At 36.2% G+C, this 27439-nt stretch overlaps 1 protein-coding gene and 1 non-coding gene across 3 annotated transcripts in view; both read right to left on the bottom strand.

The window, feature by feature from the left end:
• The window catches only part of Lrrtm4 (leucine rich repeat transmembrane neuronal 4), a 720662-nt gene that overhangs the window by 567960 nt on the left and 125263 nt on the right, over positions 1-27439 (bottom strand). The gene's annotated exons all lie outside the window — the stretch shown is intronic.
• On the bottom strand, positions 21878-21950 carry Trnar-ccu (transfer RNA arginine (anticodon CCU)). The gene has a single exon. It is a non-coding gene; the product is annotated as a tRNA-Arg (tRNA).

The raw sequence follows: 27439 nt of genomic DNA, 5'->3' as shown, positions 1-27439 counted from the left end.
GTATGAACCTTCGGATCTATTGTGTTTAAGTGCTACAAGCTAAAAGTTAAATAATAAAATAAAACACAATGTAATAAATACATACGTTTTTTGTGCGTGTTCTTTTTTTCTTCCTTTATAAAGGTTTCAGGCATTAAACTCAGGTAAGCAGGCAAGTGCCATTTACCCAATGAACAATATTGCCATCTTGTTAGTTTAAACATCTTGAAAATTGTTTCGAATAAATCACACAGTGGAAAAATTGACAGTACAGCCAGTCTCATATGAGAAGGAACAAATCCAAACAGTCCAAAAAGCTAACAAGCGTTTTCATTTTTTTCATTCATCAATGTGAGCAATATAAAGATATATAATAATGAGAATATAAGAAATAAATAAAAGTGCAAGAGGTTTATGTTTCAATGATGTCTCTGAGAAGAGGGAGGCCATGGATTAGTAACATCAGGTAACCTGCAAGACAGCTGTTTACATAAACAACAGACACTAGTAAAGTGATTAGGTGTTCTTGTTGCTACAAGAAGGTTGAGCAACAAGGTCAACTGGAATCAATGTCTGAATACAAGTTTCTTAGAGACGGCTGTTTATACACGGGAGCTTAAGAAGTCCTGCTGGCTGATCGTGATTCTGTTTTACACACAGGTAGAGCATGTGTAACAAGCACCTTTGAACTGTGGCTTTAAGCATCACCAAATACAGTGATTCATGAGTCGTCGGTTACTCACTGATTTGCACATTTATTCAGCAAATGTTTACAGAGGGAGGAGAGTGTGCAGTTTAAACTGGAGTCAATAGTAGTTACAAGAATACAGGCAATTTAGAATTCTGTATCAAACGCGCCCCCCCCCCCTTACTGTTCATAGTCGTCTCTTATTAGGACAAGTATGTATCACTGTAACTGCACTATTTCCATCTGTGTAGTTAATGTTTCACAGGTGGAGCCTTACCATATATTTTAGAATATGCCATAAACATGACCCTAGGCCTGAGCTCCTCTGATTCCATATCTAATGCCCATGATGTATATTTTCAGCCCTTCCTCATTACAGTGTATTAAATGAAGGAGTTTGTAAAGAGGCACAGAAGGGAAAACCTGTAAGACTGATTCCTGTTAATTAAGCACAGACATTAGTAGACCATGAATCAAGGTAAAGATAAGAAAAGGTGTTTTCAAGCAATTGATAGTTAACTATATAATGAGATGTGATGATCACCCGATTTAATTGTTTGTCATCTCAAAAATGATACATCAATGTAAGCCAGTAGACCATGTTTGTGAAGCTCTCATAAAAAAAAAAAAAAAAAAAGAACACAAAAAAAGTTGTGCTTGAGAGAAAGTCTGTGGTGCTCACTCCAAAAAATGCAGCATTAATGAGGGACGTTGGTCCAAATGGTGATTTGTTTCCTGGATCTATAATATAATTTTCTAAAACTATCTCCAGCACACTACCAATTTCCATCATCCGTATAGAAACTGTTAATCCCATTCTTTAATCCTAATATTTGTACTGAAGTGAAAAAATACTATGAATTGTTTTCTCCCACATGCTGCACAGCAAACAGAATGAACATTTTTTTATTACTATGGTTTTAATTAGATATTGATACAGAATATGGCCTTATGTACATCTTGCCTACAAGGACACTCTCATCAAGGACCCTGTGATAGGAATTGTTACCATTCAAAGTTACCAGTTGATCATACAGCTTCATTGAGGTGAGTCAAACTTCAAGTCACATGCATTCTACAAGGCATTTCATAGGCTTCAAGGCTTCTCACCATAATCAAAAGTGAAGCAAATTCCCACATATCAATCTTCTAAACACTCAGATGTTACTCAGTTAAGCAGTGTGTTAACCATCTTGGTCCAGAAGCATTGCACATTTGATGGTGTCCTGGTTTCAACTCCGTACTCTCCTCCCTTTTTAGGATCCGCTCCCCCCCACCCAATTTAATGTGCATTATCAAGAAAAATTATACAACACTATAACTGTAATTCAATCTTCTGGAATATATACACCTAAATTTCTATCTGCATAAATCCCCCTGTACAAATACTTTAACCAAAGAGAATTATGTCTTCTAATTGACTCACAATGACAAATTATCATTCCCCTCCCTCATTCAGGCATTATTCGTGTTGTTAAAGATGCACTCGGAGCCAAAAATACTTCTTCACCAGAATCTTTTAGTCAATACTCATGGCACCTCCCAATCTCAAGAAAATGTCAAAGTAATTTGACCTTGGGCATTGTAATGGCTGTTCATGGTTGACTACATATGGAATTAACTAAAACCCAAATAGCTGAGCAAACCTGTGAGAGATTTTTTTTTTCAGAGTTAAGTCATTTGAAGTGAGAAAACCCACTTCTAATCTGGATCTTTGAGGTGGGAACATACGTCTTTCATCCAGATCTCTTGAGGTAGGGCAATCTATCTTTAATCTTGGCTACACTTTCCACTGTTAACTAATATTAAAGGCATAGAAGAAGGGAGCCCTCTTCTTTGGCTGCCTTTACTTGCTCTTGCTAGCAAGTCCATTTCTTCATTCATATTAAAAACCAACTGTGTTGGGATCCAGCATATCCTAAAGATCAGTTATAATGTCCCATTGACTGTATAAGTATTAAATTCTTGGACTTTGCACTCACAGGTGGATATTTTTTAACTAGCTGAAGCATAGCCTGTTAAGTCATTCTAATAAATTTCCTTTCTATATATGAAGAGTGATTCATTCTATAAATTCTGCTACTCCAGAGACCTCTAATACAGGCATGTATCTCTTTTGTCTACTTTATATATGTGTGTGCATTTGTGTGCAAGTTGATTTAGGCGTACGTACTTGTGTGTGCATGGATGTGGAGACTAGAGGTCAGTTCTGGTTTCCTCAGGGCATATATCATTTGATAGAATAGGCACAATCTACTTGAAGCTATATCTGAAAACCAGACCTCTGCATTTCAAATATATCTTCATCAACAGACTCTTTCAAGAGATTATTCTCTGAACATTTTGCAATCATGCTGTCTTTGAAGGGATCTCTTAGCAATCCTTTCATAAAGCAGCTGTCCTTCACTTATTTTCTCTTAAGCCAACTCAACATGTGGTATGGACAGATACAGGGACCATCCTTCCTATCTCCATGCCACAAAAACAAAACATAACAAAACAAAACAAAACAAAAAAACCAAACAAACAATAAAAAGATAAACACCACCAAACTTAATCTAAAAAGTCTGTGCACTTGTTTGCCTGATATGATGTTCACTATTTGTTTTCTGGGTTAAATAAAAGTCTAAAAAAAACCTAGAAAATAACATTTCTGAAGGGGCATTATGTAAGTCAGAAAACTGAAGAAGAGAAAATTCCATTCTGAATATGGGTGGCAGCATCCAACAGGCTTGGAGACATCCAGGTTTCAGAACTGAGAAGCTACCAGTCTCTTCACATATCCAGCTTATAGAAGCTTACCTGGGGACTAGTCATTCTCTGATCATGTAATATGATAGTCTGATAGAATAAAAAATAAGTAGTGCACTCATATGCATGTACATACAAAGAGAAAAATCGATATGGTATCTATAAACTATGTTTCTATGAGTCACTGCCATCTCTCATCTGTCTTTCTAGGTTAGCTATTTTGCTCTGTACAGACTCTCTAGTTGTCAAAAAGAAGAAATTCATTCTAAACAAACAAAAATTCTATTTATTATCTTTAATTATTTTTACAGTCCAGTCATTATTGCCTTTCGACACTTCCTCATCTTATTCCTCTTCTCCCGTCTCCAAGAGGATATTTCCACACCTTGCACCCCTAAACCTCGCCAGGCCTCCCCATTACCTGGGGCCTCATGTCTCTCAAGGGTTAAGTGTCTCTTCTCGCATTGAGGCCAGACCAGGCACTCTTCTGCTGTATATGTGTCAGGGGGCCTTGAACCAAGTAGCGTATGCTGCCTGGTTGGTAGCTCAGTGTCTGGGACATCTAATAAGCCATTTCCCCTATATATCATCCTTCACTGAGTTGTTCATCTTGGCTGGGTAATCCACATCAGAATGCAAACACACCATATTTCCAGTCTTTACCAATAGATGCATATAAACTCACCATTTTTCTCATTCTTCTTTTTAATTAGCGAACCACATTTAGAACAATCTGTACAGTGTCCCCAGTACTTAAATGTCACTCTCCATTTCAAAAGGTAGAGCCACACCTACACATAATCCTTCAGTGTTACAGCTATGGCTAAGTTTGCATGTTCTCCTCCACTCACTGCCTTCTTGTGAGTCTTATCCTTCTTTCAATGAATTCTTTGCATTGAGATTGCTACTGTATATTTTTTTGTTTTGTTTTTATCTCCCATGCACAAAGACTGTTCCTCTTTTTCCACAGTTCATGTTTTTTTTTCTCTCTCTCTCTCTCTGTTGCCTACAGCTGAGTAATTGGATCCACAATTTGCTCTAATGACTACTGCTGAGTAATTGGCCCTACAATTCACTCAGCATCCAAGATAGACTCAGAATCATCTTTGGCTTCATTTTACTTTCATCCCACAGAGCATCTATCAGCATGACTGTAGGTCATTCATAGCACACATACACACAAACACACACACACGCAGACACACACACACACACAGACACACACACACACACGCATGCACACACACACTTCTCTCCTACCACTGCTATCTCATTGTCTGAACTGAATCCCAGAGCATTTACCAGAATAACTAAGGGAGGATCTGATAATCCCCTACGTTTTTATCTCCATTATTTCTCTGCAACTTTAGTCTCAGGATAACATGGGGGAACTAGATAGGGACAGATGGGACCATTTCAGTGGTGGAAGTCTGCTTAACAAAATACAGTCTGTGAGGGAACTGTGAACTTGTACTTCATATAAAGGTCTTAATTCAACACCCTCTTCCTCTCTGCTTCCCTCCTGTTGCACAGTATCTTTCTCCCTGCTCCTAGAACATCAGAAATATACTTTTGCCTCAAAAATTTCCATTTTCTTTCTTGCTTCTTGAAAGTAGTCATCCCGTTTCCTGGGCAATGTATGTTTGTTGCAAGAAATATTCAATAGTGATGTTATATCAATGTTTAAATTGTTAAAACGATAAAATCAAGGGTACTGTTTCCAGGTATTTAGCAATTATACAAAATTAAAATTTGATTCTTCATAAGCACTTTTCTTTGCTGAAGTGTTTTTTTATGGCTATTTGCAGTTTGTGTGCTTAGATGTCTGGTTTCAAAAGGGAAGAAATGGTTCTCAAAATGAATATTTATTATTTTGATACTCATAGGAAATGTTGGCTTATTATATGTTGTAGGTTAGTTTTTGGAGATGGCTCTTGAAACCAGAATACCTGGAAACTTTTTAACACTGAAAATGTTCATACCTCACCAGTGCTGATTAATATGCTGACCAGCGGAGAACCTGAGGCAAGACCAGCAGTCAGCACTCTGTGACCTTAGAAGGATGTATCATAGAATTCTAGAACATCATCACAGAGCATGTGAATACTCTTAACATGGCTCCCATCCAGGGTAGTCCCTTTAAGCACAAGCTAGCTTATGTACTTTAAGTACTTATGAAACTGTATAATTCATCTCATTTAGAGCTAGACTGAGAATTCAGGAATTTGAGATCTGATGATGTGTAAACAAAGTACTTAGTATGAGAATCTCCCCAGGATTCCATCAACTTTGTGTCCATTCTTGAAATAGTTACTAGTTTTAGAATGCTTGCTTGTTACCTGCAACATCCCCCTTCCCTGTGGTTTGTTATATACTTACACTGGTATGTTTTATCAAAATTCTTTATTGGTCAATATTTTACTGTAAATTTTTACCTTTCATATTAGAAGGACTCTACCATATGATGTTTGGGACTCAATGCATTTTTGACTTTACAACACTAGAAAACACCATTATATGTGTAGAACTGTAAACTGAGTTATGAGCATTACTTTGGTTACTGATTGATGGAAGTAACTTTTGTTGGTAGGCAACTCTGAGTCACTGAGACAATCTTGGGGATAAGCAGTAGACCCGAATATACCCTGTCACCAAGCTACAATGTTAAAAGGTCTAGGTGGATGAAGACAATTTCTGACTTGCAGTATTTTCGATTTATGAGGACAATCCTCATAGACAGGACCAGAAGAATCTGATCTAGATAATTCTTCATTAAGACTTTCTTCGCAAGTGTTTAAGTTATCTTAAATTTATAGTTGAAACTAACCACACTTCCACTTTAACACACACACACACACACACACACAAACACACACACACACAAACACACACACACACATACACACACACACACACAGAGAGAGAGAGAGAGAGAGAGAGAGAGAGAGAGAGAGAGAGAGAGAGAGAGAGAGAGTATGTCTCCTCCTAACCTGTGACTAGACTGGGTGACCCAGAGTGCACCAGTATCCAAGTCTCTTCATCTTCTCAGTATTGAGGTGACTGTTGCATGCTACTGCACAATAGTTACATAAGTGCCAGAGCAAATGACTTGTAATGTCCCTAGTAAGGATGATTCATGGAAGATCTTATAAAATTGGGTTGAGACTAACCTGGTTCTGCCTTAAGCCTAGTCCTTGTTCCATAAAAGCTCTATGGCTTACACATTGCATTTAACTGCCATCATGTTGAAAACTAACTCAGTAGAGTCAAGATTTGATTCTACTCTGCAGTGATCATCACTAAATATAACTAATTATTGGTGTGATTTAGCAGGCAATTATTTCTATTTCTCACCATTTAAATGAGAAGATACAAATTTTAAGAAAGAAAATTCTGTGGGCAGTTGTTTTTTTTGTTTTTTTATTTTTTTATTTTTTTACTTAGCGAGAAAATGAATGACAATTTTAATAATATTTTTGTCATTTTTAGAACTGGCTTGTAGTTGCATAGGGCATGATGTGCTTCATTACCATTATTTTGGAGGATCTGGTTTTGTATTCAATATGATGAATCCACTGAAACAATAAGTTGTCTTTCCTAGAGAGATAAGATACTGCAATTCCTATTTTGGTCTGTTGTTTTGTATGGAGAAAGGCCCCTAGAACAGTCTCCATTATGCCACAACTTCAGGCTGACATTCTGCTATGTGATTCAGCAAGCCAATCTCCTTTACAATATGGTCACAGAATTAATTTGTAGAAATGAAAAGAAGATGTAAAATTGTTGCAATTGTGGGCTGGAGGAAAAAAAAAAAGCACAGTCCTTTACTGATTCTGGTCTCTAATTTCCCCATCATTCTTTTTCAACTGGCTGATACTTAATATTAGCAGACTTTTATACAATTTGGTGCACCTGTATTTCACCGTGGTAATTTTGAAATCTGTTAAATCCTAACAAGTATTAGACCTTCTCTGTTGGATAATTTGTATTCGGCTTCAGAAAATGACAAATTTACGTCTTTTAAGAGCCAAGTCAAAACACTTGTCTTTCCCTAAGACAGCTTAGAGAAAGGTGTCTTCAGAAGAGATGCTGGGACTACCCAGTGGCTGGATGCACCACTTGTCTGTCATAATTTTTATTGTGATGTCTCAGTGCCTTTGCTTAATGAAGTAGCACATGGACTCAGGAGATGTAAGGGTTTCTTTCAATTCCTAAATTTCTATAAAAAAAAATAGTAGAGCCATGGTTAGACTCAGTTAACTCAACCCATTATGCAATCAGCATATCTCACAGGAGAGGCGGGAAGCTAATTAAAACGGCCACAGGGAACTTGTAAATAGGCATCAGCAGCATGCAGTAAAAGTAAAATGTGAAAAAAAAATACCATTTAGTGAAGCAACAGGAATTACTGGGCATCTGGCTTTTGATGTTTCCGTTTTTAATGAACCCCTCCTCAGTCTATGTTCTAGACCATTGAATTTTTGCATGATTGGTAAATGTGATAATGTCACTTTTAAAGGTAGATTTATAAACTTATTAAGCACTATGCAATCAGCTTTACTAAATAGCAGGTGTGGGCTATGATTTAAATTGCTCTTATAATGTAATTTTAAAATTCTAACATTAAAAAAAAAATCTCGGCTTTTGCAGATGTTTGAGTTGAAAGCCTCCACTTATCAGTCTCACTCCAATTGCAGCCAAATTAATACTATTTACTATGATTTATGGGTAATAGGCTAATTTTGACTCAAGGCCCTTTGGGATATTACATAAAGCCCAATAGTACTGTTAAACTCTTCGCCTATCCAAATAACAGTGGAGTGGAGAAAGCCTCCCAAACACAGCAAAGACATGTGTTCAGTGTGACACGGCCCCCTTCTTGTCTCCCGAACTTACATCCTGGAATTTGTTCTATGCAATAATATGCATATTCTGTAATTGTTTTTGTTTGTTTATTTCTGTCTTTTGATGTGAGCATGGAATAAGCTGTGTTTCTTCTCTTTTACACCATTCCTCTTTTTAGTTTTCAAAATTCACCTAGCTATTTAAACCTAACAGATACCTTTCAGGATTGTCTTCTAATGATCCACAATAAAACCAGGAAAATTGGGAAGACGTTTGCCAACTGTAATAGATTATAACTGGATCAAACTGGAAGATGGGGACTGATAATCAACACTTTACTGATATTGAGCTATCTCAAGTCTACTTAGAGTCTTTTTGCTGTGTGTCCATCAAAGAGTGGGTTTCTCTCTACTTTCCCCAGTTAGTAAGGTCCTCCTCTCTTTGTTTTTATGACTTCTGTTCCTCTGATCCATTTCTGTTTGTTCAAATATCTAGCAATCCACTACATTAAAGGCCTTTGAACGATCTCAAAATTGTGAGTTTTCTCACGCACATAATTTATTTGGATCAAACATACTGCCATTTTCCCTTCCAGTTATCCACTCTCCTTGCACTTTTCCATCTAAATTCATGTCCTACTTTCCTTAAGGTTATAAGCCAGAGTATACTTGGTGCTTCTGTATTTTATAGAAGTTGGAATACCTTTTATGTCCTCTCTCCCCAGAATCCATCAACTGCCAGTAGCTCTTCAGCTAGGGGTGAGATTTCAGGGACACCTCCCCAACTCATGCTGAAATTTCAGCTGAATTGACCTTGTGTAGGTATTATGCATGCATTCACAACTGTTGGGTTCAACTGTCGTGTCCTGTAAATATTGTTTCACTGTTGACACCCATTGCCTTCGCTTTTTCAATCCCTCTTCACCCTCTTCCTCAGTAGTCCCTGAGACTAGGGGAGGAAGTAGAGATGTCCTATTTAGAACTGAGCAATCCCCAGTCTACAAATGCCTTTCTTTATAGATCTGTATTATCCTCATTTATATAATAAAGCCTGGCACTGAATATTTCTGGTAGATATTGGATGAGGAAATAAAAAAAAATTATTGGATCAAATTATAGTCAACAAATAATATCACTCATATTTTAATGTGCTAAATATTTCATATAATGCTCTTTCAGTTTTCAATAGCATAGGAAGGTGAACAAAGAATAAAGCAGGGAAATGAAAGAGAGGAAAGAAAAATGTAAAAATCTATTTAGGAGTCATGATTGAAAGAAAAACTAAAGGCATTTTATTCATTATCTTCTAATATAAAGCTTGTCAGATTATGAAATAAAAACTTCTATGTGCCTCAGTTTTTTCTAATATTAAAATGGTAGAAGAAAATGTTTTGTTTCAATGCATTGTCACTTGGGAGGGCTTCTTCATCTAGCCCTGGTTGAAGGTGAACTCACAATATATGAGGCTGTCTAGAATTTCTAATTCTCCTGCCCAAGCCTCCCTAAAGATGAGGATTCAGGAAGGAGTATTTGTGCTTTTAGAAAATATAATTTTGTGATGATCTCTGATGATTCTCAAACCGTGTTTATAAAGCTCAAATATACTGTCAGTATGCTGAAAGGCTAGCCTCATTTTATATAGAGAAATGGAATACAAAAAAATATTCTTCTCTAAACCCACATTTAAAAATGAGGCAATATTGGATTATGTAACTTTTGTACCTTAGAAAAACACGACAAGCAAAAAATATACCTTTCTATGCTAGCAAAGAATAACATGGGTAATATACAGCCCAGGGTCTGTAGGGAGATAAATTCTCCCTCAGCTGGCTACCAGAGCAGACCTTCCTAAGTTAACTACTGTGAAACTGGTCAATAAACCCAATCTTTTAAATAGAGAATTTCTAATTGTAGAAAAAGAATTTATTCCTTGGGCTTAGATTATTGAGCTCAGTTGTAATTAAAAGTAAATCTTAACAAGAAAACTGAGCACAAATTGATACCTGGCTGCTTTCTTCATGGTGTTCTACAGGGGGATGGATTTACCTGGGCCTTCTTTTATATATATTCATTGAAGAACAATTTGCAACTGGAACATGTAAAATAATAGTTTGACCAGAAGAAATTAAAAATATATATGAAATCAAATAAATTTAAGTCTGTGAGGTCTAGAATATTATAAATATTATTATATTTATTATAAATAAAATATTCTGAAATATTTTAAGATACGAAATTGAAATTGAAATGTCAATTTTGCATGGAAGTCTCATTTTTTTAACTTAACATTTTGGGGCATTTGGACGTGTGTGTGTGTGTGTGTGTGTTCTTGTGCAAACATAGAGAGGCCAGAAGACAGTCTTGAGCATCATCCATCAGGTGACACCTTATTCATTGAGAAAAGAAATTTTCATTGGCCTGGCATTCAGGATTCTGCATTTTATCAAGAACAAGAAAACACATGCTGGGGATGGGCCAAAGGGCCAGGTACTTGGTCATTGAATATATTTTACTTTGACTATTTCTTGACTATTTCTTAGAGATCATTTATTGACTGAGTCATCTTTGCTACTGCACCTTAAAATTTTTATGGCTGAACTAACTGATCCTGTGATACTGTAAGTATATATAAGAACACACTTCTGACTATGTGTTCATTTTAGCACTGTTTTTATTGTCAGTATGTTTTATGTGTTTTTATAGTCATCAGTAAGTTTTGGCAGCAAGAATCTTGGCCAATATTATGTTCAGTAAATGGACTTGGATATTTTTATATAGCCTTTATTTGAGACTATTGGAAGTTGCATTTTGAAGAAATAGTGATGATCAAATATCTAGACTAAATAAAATATAATCAGTGCCCAAGAACCTGTATCTTTAATCCAATCTCTTCACCTTTTTTATGGTTGGTAAAGTTTAGAAGAAAGTTTGTAAACAAGGCTGTTGATATACAATATATAGAAACAGCTACATGTGTCTCAGGGGATGAATATACAAAGGGATATTAGTGATATACACATTTATCAGAAAATGTCATTTACCCTTGGAATAAAACTATACCTTACCATTTGCCTCAATATGAGTGAGCTTGAAGATAAATACTGTTAGAAAGAGGGAGAAGAAGAGAGTTGCATGATCCTACTTACATGGTACATTTACAGAAGTAAAATTAACAACAAAATCACTCGCACAGAGGGAAGTGTGTGAAGGAGCAGATGAGCATACTTCCAGGATGAGAAACTTCTGAGCCAGAATATTCAACATGAGGCTGTAGGTAGTATCACCAGATCCAAAAAGTTTGTTTAACCAATGCAATTTTATTTGGTGCCTATGTAAGATACATATATGATAGTCTGTCCAACTACTGTAACAATTTGTATCTCCTGACATTATATTGTAAATTGCAAGTGTAAACAGTAAATTTAACTGGAAAATGAAGGGACAGAGGTCTCTACTGCAGCACTCAGAAAATTACCAGCCTCCTAAGGAAAGGTAATTTCTTCTTAATATGCTCAACATTTAAGCTAGTTTGAAGCACAGCTACTTTTAAATACTGCTTCTGTGTAATATGATGATATTTTCCTGGCTTCATTTTTAAATTTTTATTTTGATCACACACGAAGATATTTTATTTTAACCCAATCTACTTCATATACCCTACAATCCTTCCTGAGTCCTTTCTTCCATACCCACGTCCCTACTTTATGTCTTGGTTTTGTAAACACACACACACACACACGCACACGCACACGCACACGCACACGCACATGCACACGCACATGAGCACGCACACGCACACACACACAAACACACACACCCTCCTGAGACCAATAAGTGTCACCTGCATGCATGTAAGTATAGGACTGTACATTGTAGCATGTTTAACCTAACAGCAACCTCATCCCAGAAGAAAATTGAGTCTCCTTCTTTCATTGCCATCACAAGCTGCCAGTAGCTTTTGAAACAGTAGTAGGACCATGAAGAAACAGTGACTAGATTGAGCTTGTGTCAATCTTGGGTAGCAGCCACAGCTATTTGAGAGTTCATGAGTGCAACTGATGTTAAGTCTAGAAGACATCATTTTCTGGTCCTTCTGGATCGTTGTCTTACACTCTTTCTGTCCCCTCTTTAAAGCTCCCTCAACCTTTAATAGGATATGTGACATAAACGTCCTATAGGGAAGGTGCACTGCACAGACTTCCTACACTTTGATCATCTGTGGTTTTTCCTATTAAGCTCCATTCACTTTAGAGCTTCAGTGATGAGGGATAGAAGCTGAACCAACATATGGGTGTGAGAATAAAGTATTTATTGTGTCTATTACAGCCATTTCTTTTGCCTCCTTCATAGCTATGACTGAATGTGCCTCCTAATTTAGTGAGATTTTAATAGCTTGAGACTTTTAAATTCAAATCTATATCTTAAAGACATAAAACCTGTACATATTTATGGGAAGCCACACAATGTTTTGTTACTGTAGTTATTGTTTAAACTGGGGTAAATGTATCTGTCACCTTAAACATTTATCATTTCTTTATAGAGAAAACATTTAAAATCCCAAGAGCTCAGAATTTACTGTGGCTTGAAATATTTATCCAGGCATAATATTTTATACACAAAGCCAATTCTGAATTAGGTCCTAAATTCCAATTTAAGATAAGTCATTAAAAATTGCTGCTTCTAATTAGAACTTTTTCATCTATCTGCTGAGTTCAGAATTTAAATCCCTAAGAAATGTTATATAAAATCAGTTCTTAATTTGCTGAAATACTGTCCACAAATAAACTTGGATTGTGTGTTCTCTCACCAAAAAATAAGTAACTGTATTTACTGAAGCCCTGACTGGTGTACTGCCTTGTTCTTTACTGGTGTAAGTCATTATTCTTACAAATGACTGTGACCTCTGGGCATTTCTGGCAGTTTGTGAGCCTTCCTGTCTGAGCAGCCCTCTGCCTCTGTGAAGTTTGCTTTCCCAATGGGGTTTTGTCATTTTGTGTTCTAATTGCTTTCTCACTTTTCTATAGTCCCATCAGACTGAAACTCTTCAACGGAATAAATCGTGCCATAGTCAATCCCCAAGTGGCCAATCACAGAGGAAAAATATGTTCAATAAATATATTTCTATAAAATAAGAATCAATTAAATAGTAAATTAAGAAAATGTGTAAGGATTCTATTGCCTACTGGAACTGACAGATTTTAATGAAGAAAGATAATTAATGACACTACCAATAGCATTCTTCCCGTGTGTGTGTGTGTGTGTGTGTGTGTGTGTGTGTGTGTGTGTGTTATGCATATGGTGGATGTAGTATGTATGTAGTAGTGTGTGCAGGATATATGTAGTGTGCTACTGTGTGTTACATATATATGATGTGTGTATATAAGATGTACATAAGATGATGTGTGTCCTATCCTTTAGAGATATTCATTTTTTGTTTGTTTGCTGTAAGCCAAAATTATTGAAAGATTACATTTAATAAATATTTGAGCTAGGCAAATGGCTCAGTAGTTAAGAGTGTTTTCTCATCCTGCAGAGGAATCATATTCAATACTAACACAAGCCAACTCATAACCATATGTAATTTCAGCCCTAAACTCATCTGGTTCCCTATGGCTTCTGCACACAAAAAGCACACATGAACACAAATATATACATTTTTTTAAAAGTACCATTTACTTCTGATCTATAGATTTAGAAAATACATCAGAACATTCAACCGTCAGGCTTTTTTTTTATTTTTTTAAGTTCTGTCTTTTGTTGCATTTTATTTTCTTTGAGCTGATGCTGCAGTTGACTGAATAAGTTTAAAGAGAGATGCTGATTAAATTAAGAATAAAAAAAATATCTGCCCCAAGAGCCCTTCCTATCTGCAGGTTCTATACTCACGGATTCAACTAATTAAAGATAGAATGACTCAAAAAGATAAAGTGTACCTATAAGTATGGGTGAGCATATCTGTTGTGTGGTCATAGCCTAAACAAGGCAGTGCCACAAGAACTGGCAAAACACTTAGATCAAAATAGGCATTATAGATAACCTGGAGGAAGTTTAAATAGTGTGTAGATGTACGCACATGAATAATGTACAAGCGCTGCACCCATTAGTCAAAGCGATTTAACCGTTTGTATGTTGGTGTCCATGGGGGGCACTGTGACTGCACTTATTTAGGGCAGTGAATGCAGTGGCAAACTTGTAATTCAGCTCACCTCTTGTATTGCATCATCCTTTCATCTCACATGAGTCATATGTAGAGAAAATCTTCAGCATGAAACCTGGGCCTGCTTCTTAAATTTGTAACCGCGTGAACCAATCAGTCAACCTGACCAGCTCTACAAAATTTATTCTATTAGACGCTTTGGGGAAAATCTCTTCTGAGTAGTTTATGTTTTTTGTTTAAATATGTGTTAGTGTAAATCTAACAAGAAATACATTTATGTTTACTCAAGGTCTCTACTACTAACTTTCTAACTTCAACTTCTTGGAGGTTTTCAGCATATTCCTCAATAAAATATTATTTTTGGAAAATCATTCACTGGTGGTATTCTTTTTCATTACTGATTTTAAGAATTTATCTTGAATATTGTTTTCTTACTATCTGTCAATGTATAAACAATTTCTCATTCAAATGATTGTTCTCCATTTTAAATTCTCATTTATTTACATTTTTATTCCTTTTCTCTTAATTATTTTGTGGATGGATTTCACTTCTGTTCTGTTATTAAAAAAGAATACATGGTTGTTGATTTGGAAAAAATAAAGAAACTCCTGGTAGAGTTTACAGAAAATATGCATGTATAAATATGTGTGTGTGTTTGTGTCTATTTTAAAGAGAAATATATGGAGAAAAAATGTATCTACCGATCATCTATTTATTTACCTTCTACATGTAGTATTACTTTTATTTACCTGTCAACTATCTTCTCCTATTATCTATCTATAATATTTACTTATCTATTATCTATATATTTATCTATAATCTCTAATTTACTTATCATTCATCCATTATATATCTATCATCTATCTATTTATCTATGCATCTACCTTCTATCCATTTGCTGTCAATCTACTTGTCATCTATCAACTTAGCACCTACGCTTTGATGTATTGTTTATCTATTATCTATCTTCTGTGAATCATGTATCTTTCTATTATTTATCCATTTACTATATATCTACCTAGCTTTTATGTACTGTTTAATCTATATCTTTCTATAATCTATCATCAGTCCATCACGGAAAAAAAAAACAGTAAATAAATCTCACAGTTCTTTATAGTAAAACATGCAAAAGTACAATCTACACCTATGATTTTAATAGAATAACTTTATACTGGAATGGGAAGGCAATCAACAGAAATATTTTTAAGCCATGTATAACCTGGGTTTGATATTGGGGAAATTGGGCCAGCCATAGGAGTAGAGAGCCAGATATTGTGATTTTGGGTCTATTTTAAAGTTCTTCCTTCCCTGAAATAACTCCCACACTGGTACTTGAAACCCCTATTAGATTTCTTAAGCCCTAAAGATTCTGGTCCTCTCATTTCCCTATTAAATTGAAATTGCTTTACAGGATGTAACACCATAGGAAGCACCCGCTAACACCTGATCAGGGAGTGTTTCCCAATCTGGAAGATAGCTAATTAAGTGGGATCAGTCCTGTGGGATAGCCCATTCAAAATGGGGTGCATATCAGGTGGATAGAAGCCCCAATTGAGAAGTTAAAGTACTAAAGAAAACTTGGTCAAAGTTTTTTTGCATGGATTGGAAACAGACAACCACTGACTCTTCAGCAAGAATTAAGTTAGAACCCTTGGTGATGTATGGAAGTAAAATCATCTGCACAATAAAATCTAAGAAATGTGTCACAATCTCTGATATAACCAATAGTTTTGAAGGCATCACAGTCTCTTTCCAGATGATTCATTTTTGTGTCATGGAACACAAAATAGTAAATCAGCACAGTGGGCTCAGATAGATTTGTTAAATGTCCACTGATTACTTACTTCAAAAAAGGCTTGGACTTTAGGATGTAACAGATGGGCTAGAGATAAGTTTTTCTATCAAGGAGAATACTACAACCAATGAAAATACATTGTGAATGTTAGAATGCACAGAACAATCTGCTAAGTATTATAAAGTGATACAAATCAAAAGTAAAAGAGATATTACCAAGAAAAGGAATTCCCAGAAATGGCTCGGTCTAAAAACCCTTTTCTCCAGATTAGTTGCAAAAGAGTCTATTAGCTCTGTCTTCCACCACCTTGGTCTACTTTGTGTCTCTAAGATATACTTGGCTTGAGATAGTAAGAAGACAGAAAAACATGAGGAGGAGGAAGAGGAGGAGGAGGAGAAAGAGGAAGAGGAGGAGGAAGAGGAAGAGGAAGAGGAAGAGGAAGAGGAAGAGGAGGAAGAGGAGGAGGAAGAGGAGGAGGAAGAGGAAGAGGAAGAGGAAGAGGAAGAGGAGGAAGAGGAGGAGGAAGAGGAAGAGGAGGAAGAGGAGGAAGAGGAGGAGAAAGAGGAGGAGGAGGAGGAGGAGGAGGAGGAGGAGGAGGAGGAGGAGGAAGAGGAGGAGGAGGAGGAGGAGGAGGAGGAGGAGGAGGAGGAGGAGGAGAAGACAGGGCCTCAAAAGGCTACCTGAAGGCTATAGAGAGATGGCACAGAAGTTAAGAGCACATACTGTTCATGTGTAGAATCTGAGTTTGGTTCTCAGTAGAGTATTGGACCACAATAGGTGTCTTACACTTCAGCTCCAGGGAATCTGACACCCTCTTCTGACCTCCATATATTCAAGAGGCATTAGTTTTTTTTTTTTTTTTAAGTTTAGCACTCCTTCTTTATCTCAGTGATGTGTTTATTAAGCTAGTTACAGATAATTTTCATAATATTGAAAGATATGAGTGATCAAAACCTCATCTCTATGTTTGAGGAATGCACAAATTATTGAAAATGAGGTTTTGGTTTTAGATTCTGAGGTTATGTTATCTTGTTCTTCAATGAACAGGTATATTTTTCCCCCAAGCGGTCCTCTAATGACTAAACCCCTGTTCCTGATTCCATAGGATGAATTATGCATCTTTTGGAGATAATGCATGCCAACCCCAGTTTACAATGATTATAAAAATGTCTGTAGAAAAAGAAGTCAGTGTATTGAATTCACAAGGATACCTTCCATAGGAAAGGTAGGAGAAACATTTCAGTTATTGATAAGCGAGAATTGTAGCAGCCTGACATTAAAAGAAAATAAATTTGTCTCTGCACAAAGCCTAGATGACAGTAGAAGACACACATTCTCTCTAAATATGTAGCAGTCCTAAAGGTTCCCTAAATCTCTACAGCATACTACAGTGACATCTGCCCAGCCACCTAGCAAATATTCTGTATTTGCAAGCATTTTGGAAGCAGCTACCAGTGTTTAATTTGGAGATAATGGTTCCTTGATGTACAAATCCCTGGAGGATTTTTAAACATGCTGCATGGGGCTCTTGGTTGTAGTAGGAGAATCAACTGCTTCAAGTCTAGTGTTGTGTCAATGAAGATTTGATGAGTTGAAACACAACACTATGTCTGTGCCATCTGCAGCCATGAACATCAACTTGGCTATACAAGCAGTAAGGGGAAGGACATGTAAGATTAACAGAAATTGGAGCAGCAGAGATGTCTCAGAGGATAGGAAGATAAGGATCTAAGTACACAGTTCCTCGTACTCATAACAAGCAGCTGATAACTGTTCATAAGTCAAGATACAGGAGATCTAATATCTCTGGCTTCTGTGTGCATATCTATAAACAGACACACACATAGATACATATAATTTAAAGAAGAATAATTTTTTTAATTAACAGAAATTATAGTCCCTAATGAAATGTGATTTGGAAAATTATCCCAGATTGTTAAAAGTGAAAGCAATTATTCTTTTTATTTTTTGGATATTCTATTTATTTACATTTCAGATGCCATCCCCTTTCCCTCCCTAGAAAGCCCCTATCCTTCTTAAATAGGTAGAAAGTAAGACTCATAAGACTGAAGACACAGATTTGTGTAGAGAATTTAAATAGCTTAGTTGAACTTTGTGCAATGAAGACTTCACAAAGAATCTTATTTACAGATCATATGATCTCCTTTTCTAACTTTTCAACAAAATCCTCAACAAAAACAATTTAAGGGAGAAGGTTTAATTTCCAGCTTAGAGCTTGGAGGCACAGACGTGGTGAGGGAGCCTTGGAGCAGGAGCCTGATGCAGCTGCTACCAGTGCACTAGCAGAAAGGAGACAGATTGGAGAAGTATGTACCTCCTTCCTTTCTGTTCAGTTTGACACCTCAGATCATGGGATAGTGTCCCTCACATTCAAAAAAGTCTTCTTCCCCTTTAATCTACCTCATGCAGGGACTCCCACTCAGACAAGCCCAGAAGTTTGTCATCTAGGTGGTTCTAAATCCTGCCAAGTTAACAATCTCTATCAACCATCAGTAAAAAGATAAATAACGGTTATTTTAGCTTCTGCCTGTGAGGTATTGACGATACCCACTTACAGCTTTTGCTTTTTTAAAAAATTTCTTTAATCTTTTTTTACAGTTCAGTCCCTGTCCCAGTCTGCCCTTTGACTGTTCCTCATCCCATACCTCTACCCACATCTCCAATTAGCTTCTAAAGTGCATTTTCATATTCATCACTTTTTTACTGAGGTTTTATTCAGTACCTTAAATTTTAATTATGCTTATTTATTTGTTTCTTACTTTATGTGTGTGTGTGTGTGTGTGTGTGTGTGTGTGTGTGTCTGTGTGTCTGTGTGTCTGTGTGTCTGTGTGCATGTAGGTACTATGTAAGAAATGTGGAGGTCAAATGACAATTTTCAGATTTCAGTTTTCACCTTCTACTGAGAGGGTCTTGAGACTCTAACTCAGATGTAAGAAGCCCCTGAACCTGTGAACCTTCTCACAGGCCCTGGTACAGAGTTGAAATACATGAGGGATTTTTTTTTTTTTGCTTCATTTTTCTCAACTGTAGAGGACATTTCCATTCTAATATAATCAAAGTCAAGAATAATTACAGAAGACCATTATACAGATAGTAATGTTACAATCCATTGTCCTCGTATGGTCACTAAAGATAATTTTGATTCTTGTTGAAGAGTGGTATTCCAACCTAAAATGTGTTTACTCATTAACTTGAAAAGAATGAAAGTGTGTCAGAATGGAGACTTGAGATCTACAGTCTTTCCGATGAAAGCTGATTTCATGAACAAGCTGGAGTTCTCTGGCCTTTCTATACTAAGACACAAAGACAGGGAAGATACTTTTGTTCCAAATACCACAAAGTACTTCTCTGACCTAAGTATACTTCCTGATGTCCCCTGAAACAGACAACATTACTTTTCATATTATGGTTCAACAGATTTAAAACATTATAATAGATATTGAAGAATAATTTCCTCTTACATGCCAATCAGAGGGCAAGAGGCCCTGGCAAATGTGGTAAACTCTGTCTGTAGAAAAAAGAATAGGTCTTGAGACTCTGGAGTCTTCTCCTCCAGTTTCCCACAAATGCGTTTTGTAGCCTCACAGGGCAAAACTATGGAAACACACCCTTGAGTTTTATAAGTGGATTGAACCAGCAGCCATCAATTACATTTTTTCTACTTCAATGCAGAGCTAGTTAATCACTGTGGAGATGATCAACACTGTAGCAGAGCTGGGTTTCCACTCCTCAGCCTGATAAACAATTGTTCACTAAGAGTCAATGAGGCCTTTTCAGAAGCAGGGTTATTGCAAATCTGTTTCATTAAAGCAGGAAATTTAGGAAGTCTTTGCAACACTCCTCTGTTGCCGATGCGATTGTGGGTTTGGAGATTAATATACTACTATTTAGAATTAAAATGCTCCTAAACACACAGAGTTACATTGTTTTCCCCATTACTTCCTTTCTTTCTCCCTCTGCTACTTCCATCTTTCATCTACCCTCATTGCATTAAAAAACCAGATTTCTAAGGTTTCCTAAATATCAGTCACTATACAAAAATCTGAGAAACCAAACATGGTTAATCCTTGCCCATGAAGCAAAGCATACTATTTTCTTATTATTTATTATTTATTATGATGAATACTATAAAACTAAAATACTGAGGCCTGTTCGGTTAGCCTGTCTACTAGTTTTAATTGCCCAGGGAAGCCTTTGCTGCATTTGTCCAAACTGTCAGAGTGAGTGACCTCCTGTGCCCCGCAAAAGCCTGCTATGTTTGTATTTATCTCAGACACTTCTAATTGTCTTGAATCCATTGCCAACCATAGGCACTAACAACAACAAAACCAATTAAAGACCACGGATTCTGTAAGGGCATGGTTGTAATTATAATTTGCTATCGGTAAAAGATGAACTTTTTCTCTGTTTTGTATATTAGTCAGGGGTTTTTCCAATGCTAACACACTTTCTCAGAAAAGGGGGGAAAGAAACACTTGAGAAGCATTAACTATGCATTCCTATATTCCTATATTCAGTCCACTAATATAGTGGGACATAATAGTATCTTATAGTCTTATGAGCAAATATCCTTGTCTTCTCAAATTCCATTTATAATACACACACACACATACAGAGAGAGAGAGAGAGAGAGAGAGAGAGAGAGAGAGAATTTGAGGTGTTCTTTATCTACTTTTTTCCATATTGGAATATTGTTTTAAGCTTTTAAGCTTGGAGAAGTAAATAAAACATACAAGTCTTTGAAAGTTCCTAAACCCAGTACTCACATGCTTCTTTCTATGAGGTCATATAAACACTAATGGTTATTGTGGAGAAGAAATAAATACTCTGACCACTTGAGCTGACTAGTAGTTTTGCTGAAAGCTACAGGGAGGAAACACTGAGAGTCAGAAGCAATTCTGGGTTGGGATTTTCAGTGATACAGATGTCTTTGAGTCATTCATAGTCTTGATCCATGTTCCTAATAAAGATGGGCTTGGGTGAAATCATTCTTTGGTATGTTGTCCATGCCTGGGGTAGAGATGCACTCATTCACATATCATCAGGAAAGGCATACATTTGTAACACCTGAGTTAGTTTTGAAAATCAAAACTAAAGTACCAATCATCAATGGAGAGGCAGCCTTTGACATTCTCTAATGTTCTGATTGGTTGTTCACATCTTCCCACACAACATGATGGAGTTAGACTGAACACTTTACTGCCTATTGAAATCCAGTTATTTTAGAACAAGTTTTAGAAAAATTTGTGGGTTGTGTGTGCCCTTCCCCCAGGCCTGAGCAGGTCTGCAAAGTCATTTACCACAATAGACCAAGCAACAGTAGGACCTAGGAGATGCATTGCATTACCAGCCTTGGTGCCTTGGAGCCTGCTACCTGAGCTAAGAAGAATGGACTGCCTGCTGAGCTAGCCTTGACACCTTCCAGACTGCTATCTCCTTGCCCAGCCCCTGGGCTGAACCAAGAAGAGACTCTGGGGCGTGGGGCTTCCCCTTTATATGTGAAAGCAAATTATTAAACTTTGGGCTTTGATCAGAATACTTTGTCTTGGCCCCACGTTTCTCTCGCCCTCCATTCCTGTTCATTCCTAGGCTTCCTCTCAGGAGAACCCGGTTACTCGTGGCTGCAGGCAGCTACATAATGGCGCCTAATGTGGGGCTCGAACCCACGACCCTGAGATTAGGAGTCTCATGCTCTACCGACTGAGCTAGCCGGGCTAGCTCTACATAATTCTTCTAGTGGGAGAAAGACCATGTCTAAGTACAGGTAATGATATTTGTTCAGGGAAACAAATATATTCTTGCACTTCACTCATTGTATCAAAAAAAGTGACACTACACAGTGTCCCAATTGCTTTCTGTTCTTCAAAGTGCATGAGCATATTAACTCATAACTTTTTCACCTTTGCAGTTGACAAGGATTCTCAAGGGTTTAGACATTTAGTTCTACAGACTTTCTAGAATTTAGCAGCCATCTCTTTTCTTGTAAAATATATGTTCTATTGACTTCCTATAGGTGATTTTACATATTCTCTTAAGCCTACAAGAAAAATCTACCTTCTTACTACTTAATTTTTACAGACTACAGCTTCACCCCTGCTATATTTGCTCAGGAGGCTCCTCTCTCATGCCATTTACTGATCAATTTTAAAATGTGTGTGTGTGTGTGTGTGTGTGTGTGTGTGTGTGTGTGTGTGTGTGTGTTTGTGTGCCTGCGCATGTGTGTGGTGATATGTGGTATATGTCACATAAGGCTGGTGTCCTCTGAGGCTACACAGTAGTCCCCATTGCTTGTAACTTGACTTATAGGCAGTTGTGAGCCATCTGACCAAGGTCCTGGATAACAAACTATCCTGTTCCTCTTTGAGAATAGTGCATGCTCTTACAAGATGAGCCATCTCTCCAGGCCCTGTAGCCCTCTTCACTTCTGTGTGAACCTCTGAACATATAAACCTAGTTTTTACAATACATACTTTAGCACAATGCTCAGAATTAAGTTCTCCTGAGACATTTGTAATATAAGTAAATACATGCATAAAATAGTTAATTAATGCCATTAATTGTACCTATTACCAAATGGCCGGCTTGTTTTTTGATTACTAGATTATGGCTGTACATGTTTATATACCCTTGTAAATCAGCTAATTCTTTCATTAATTTGAACATAGATTTATCTTCCTGAGTCTGTATAACATTTATTTTCTATAAAATAAAACATGATTTAAAGCTTTCATTTAGGTTTTTCGCTTGGCTTTTTCCTTCCAACCTGTTTTATTGTTTTCCAAAAGAATGTTGCCTTGATTTTTATCTTTTAAATCCTGTCACTTACAAATCATAACTACAAAGTTAATGACAGCAACAAAACATACTCAGCACTTTGAGGTGATTTTATCAGTGAATGAGGGACCTTAAAATGTGCAAGCCTGATGCAATTATATTTTGGATTTTAGGTGTAAATATTGCAGGGATTAGTAAATTTGTATACTTTCTGAATATATATATATATATATATATATATATATATATATATATATGTATATATATACATATATATATATTATATATTCTGTATGTGTGCACACAAAAATATCTATTTGTCAGAAATTTTCTTTACTGTGTATTTGTACATGTGTGTTTTGCATGTACACTTCCGTGTAGGTGCACATGTATCTACCAGAGAGAACAATAAGTGTCCTGCACTATCACTCACTATTTTATGCCCCAGAGATATAATTCCTTACTGAACTTGGAGTTATGCTAGGATGTTCTAGAAATCTGTGACTCCATTCCTTATGACACTAGGTTGTCCCTGAACAGTCACACCCAGATTTTTAACTGGGTGTCTGCACTGAACCCTCATGTGTGCACTACAGTACTCTTGCCCATTGACCCATCCCTCTATTTTGTTTCACTGTTCATATTTAATGCTCTGATTTTGTTTATAAAGGCATTCTGAACTCTTAGAAAGGTTCATAATTGCAGACTCACAAAATAGGACAAACTCATTCTTCAAAGAGAAGAAAGCCATCTCTTCTGACCCAATCTAAAGCTGAAGAAGTTACTATTGTTAAAGTCAGCATTCATTGTTACATCCAGTAACAGAATCCCAGTAAAACCACTCCCACTTCTAGTGAAAATGCAACTCAAATGCATACATCTCACAGAGTAAAACGTTTCCTGTCTATAGAAAACTGAAAAGATGGATTCAAATTGAAGAAAAAGTAAAACTAAGAGAGCTTATTGTTGTACCAGTATAAATAGATCCCTAAAATAAAGATGCATAATTAAAATATTGTACTATTTAACTTAAACCCTGAGTACTTCAAAATAACATTTAAAATATGACTTTATGTTCCATTATATTGATCCCCAAATAAAGAAAAATCTATTATTACTCCATCACTGATGTACCCAACGAACACTTTGAAAAGCTCCTCTGCAGGAAAAATCTCTGTGGTTGCTAGAGATGGATTCATGAACAAGATTTACAATGTTATAGTACCCACATAACTTACATGCTTAAAAAAAATCAAAGAACATACTTTATGTGTATCAACTTTTTTCTCCTTACAATTTTTATACTAGGATATCTCTAAATGAAGAAATTCCTCATATTTATTATGAAATATTTAATATAATTCAAAGACAAAAGCAACTATTGTATTCCTGGTTATTTAAAACATCTTGTAGAGTCAGCTGAGACAGTATATATTGAATTAATATATTTCTATTATCCTTATATTGGACATGAGGTTTTATCAAACATAAGACAGTGAGTAACATTACATATTGTGTTATTCCCTAAAGAAACTGTATTTAGTATCAAATATGAAATTTGTTTTAATCAAACAATTAGGAAGCTTATGCTGTTTGGTAAAATGAATGTTCCAAACCCTTCTAAATTCAATGGCCAGTAACCTTTTAAACACTTTTATTTTATTTTTATTGCTTATATGTGTTCTTTCTTTTTTTATTTCTGCAATTGAGAAATTTAATTATAAATAGAAAAGCACTCATTAAATTTTATTTGTTAATATTCTATGAAACATACTTAGTTTACAAAGATTCTTCAAAAGCAATTGGCTCCAAAGCAATGTGCCTAGATTTGAAACCATGATAAGAAAATAACCATTAAAAACATCAAACAGCAGGGCAGTGGTGGCACACGCCTTTAATCCCAGCACTTGGGAAGCAGAGGCAGGCGGATTTCTGAGTTCGAGGCCAGCCTGGTCTTCAGAGTGAGTTCCAGTACAGCCAGGGCTACACAGAGAAACCCTGCCTTGAAAAACCAACCAACCAAACAAACAAACAAAACACCATCAAGCAGCAGAGGACTGGAGCAACGGCTCAGTGTGGTCAGTAGCACACTGATCTTGGAGATGAATCTGGTACAGTTCACAGCATCCATATCAGAAAGCTTACAACCACCTGCAACTCCAGCACCAGGCAATCTAACAACCTGTTCTGGTCTCCACCAGCAATGCACTCATGCACACACGTACCATCCTTCCAACTATGTAATTAAAAAAATAAAGATACAGTTAAAAATAAAGCACTGGTATCTTAATTTTAAAAGAAGTGTTGCAATTTAAATGTTTTTTTTCCATCCAAAGTACAATTGAAGAGATGTTGGTGCTCGACTTCAAGCACTTTAACTCATCTCATTACTTGTTTCCTTAACTGTAATGTGAATGTTACAGATAATGTCCAGCTGTGCTATTTTGCAATTAAATAGTATTCCACTGTGTTTGTATCTTCTGTATCCATTTATTAGTGGATGGGACACAGGTTGATTCCATAACTCAGCTTGTCGTGGTGCTTTTACATTTAAACAAAGGCAGACATGCCTTGAGCATTCCAATTTCATTTCTTCTGCTAATGAAGAAACATTGTTTTCTTGAAAATTGTTGAGGGCAAGGCTGCTGAATGTTTTTACAATGAAAACATTTTTTTTTGTGTGTGAGACAGTGCTTATACCAGCTACTTAGATATGATGATATTAGAGTCTTCTCCAAATGCCATTTTATGTGCAGTAAATGTATACCATCACATACGATTGATTAATGAATTATCCACTCTAATGAGATGGTGTGTTTATCTGTTATTATTCTATTACATGATGACAGAAGCTTTTAGCTCTAGTTCCTTGACTAATTCCATAGCACGCCTCCTCTGTAACTACTGTCATTACATTGAAAGGACTAGTAAGTCCCCAATATTATGAAGATAGTCATTCCCAGAATCAGGGATGGAAGTTGAGTTTGCCTCTCATTAACCCATTTTCATAGTTTCAACATTTTATTTGGATAAAAAATGATAAGGACTCATGAGTCTCTAAGTGAGCAGAAAGAAGGTCATGAGAAAGCTATTCCTCAAACAATTTCTGTACTGATATTTCACTAGACAAATGTAACCACAAACTACTAATGGACAAAACTTACTCACATTCAAAGTTTATTAAACTGGCAAACTGTGTTTGTGATAATTTTTTTTCCAACTCTCTCTGCCTCTCTTTTTCTCTCTGTCTCTCAGTCTCTCTCTCTCTCTCTCTCTCTCTCTCTCTCTCTCTCTCTCTCTCTCTCTGTGTGTGTGTGTGTATGGTGTGTCTGTTCACACACATTGTTATGGGAGTGCTTGATTGTGTTGTGATTGGTGTGAAAGTCAGAGAACTTTTGGAAATCAGTTCTCTCCTTTTACCATGAGTTGAAGATACTGAACTCCGCTCAGAATTTTGCAGCAAGCACTTCTACCCTCTAAGCCATCTCACTGGCTTAGCTTCATGTTTTAGATTATTTCTTCTGAAGACATAGGATTACATTGCTAAGAAAATCCTTCCACCCATAATTTAGTCAATGAACTGAATCTAAGACTGCACAAGATGAAGAGACATGGATATTGTTTTCTAAGTCTATATCTTCCTCATACTGATGAATTGTTAAATTGGAATGTAAAAAACATTGGCTTGCTCCACAACTAACTTCGTTGTGGAAACCTGGTAATTATCTGTGAAATTAGATTGTTTAGAAATTATGAATTAGAGTCAAAATGCATGACATTAAATGCAAATTATGTTTCTAAATTAAATACATATGTAACAAAACAGACCTAATACATTGTTAAAAGTCAGATAACTCAGCTCTTTCTGAACTTGTATGGCTCAAAAGGTTCCTCTCATTCTTAAATGTGTTATTCCTCTTATTCATTTTTATGTCTGTTTTACACACACACATAAACACACACATATATATATGTATATATATATATTATACACACACACATATATAATACAGACACACACACATATATATTATACACACACACACAGACACACACACACACACACATATATATATATATGTATTATACACACACACATACACACACACATATTCACATGGAACAGGAAATACACACTCATGATGTAAAAAATTTGCTTAAGACCTTGATGCTAAATCTAATGAAATCTAAGTTTATCTGGATTCCCACTATTTTGTACTTTTACGGGACTTTATATCAAAGTCAGCAAGGATGGTATCTCAGGTTTAGATCAATTATCTCTGTTTATTCCATCCTGCCTGAACTTCTAACTGAATAATAAACTTACAAAGATCCAGAAATAATTTTCAATACTGTTATTTATTTAAATATATGTAGTACAGAACTACATTAGCACACGATTAGAAAAGTATGTGAAATGAACATTTATA

Source organism: Arvicanthis niloticus, chromosome 9, assembly GCF_011762505.2.
Source record: "Arvicanthis niloticus isolate mArvNil1 chromosome 9, mArvNil1.pat.X, whole genome shotgun sequence".
NCBI lineage: Eukaryota > Metazoa > Chordata > Mammalia > Rodentia > Muridae > Arvicanthis > Arvicanthis niloticus.
The sequence above is the reverse complement of the archived record's forward strand: the minus strand, read 5'-3'. Positions and strand labels throughout refer to the sequence as shown.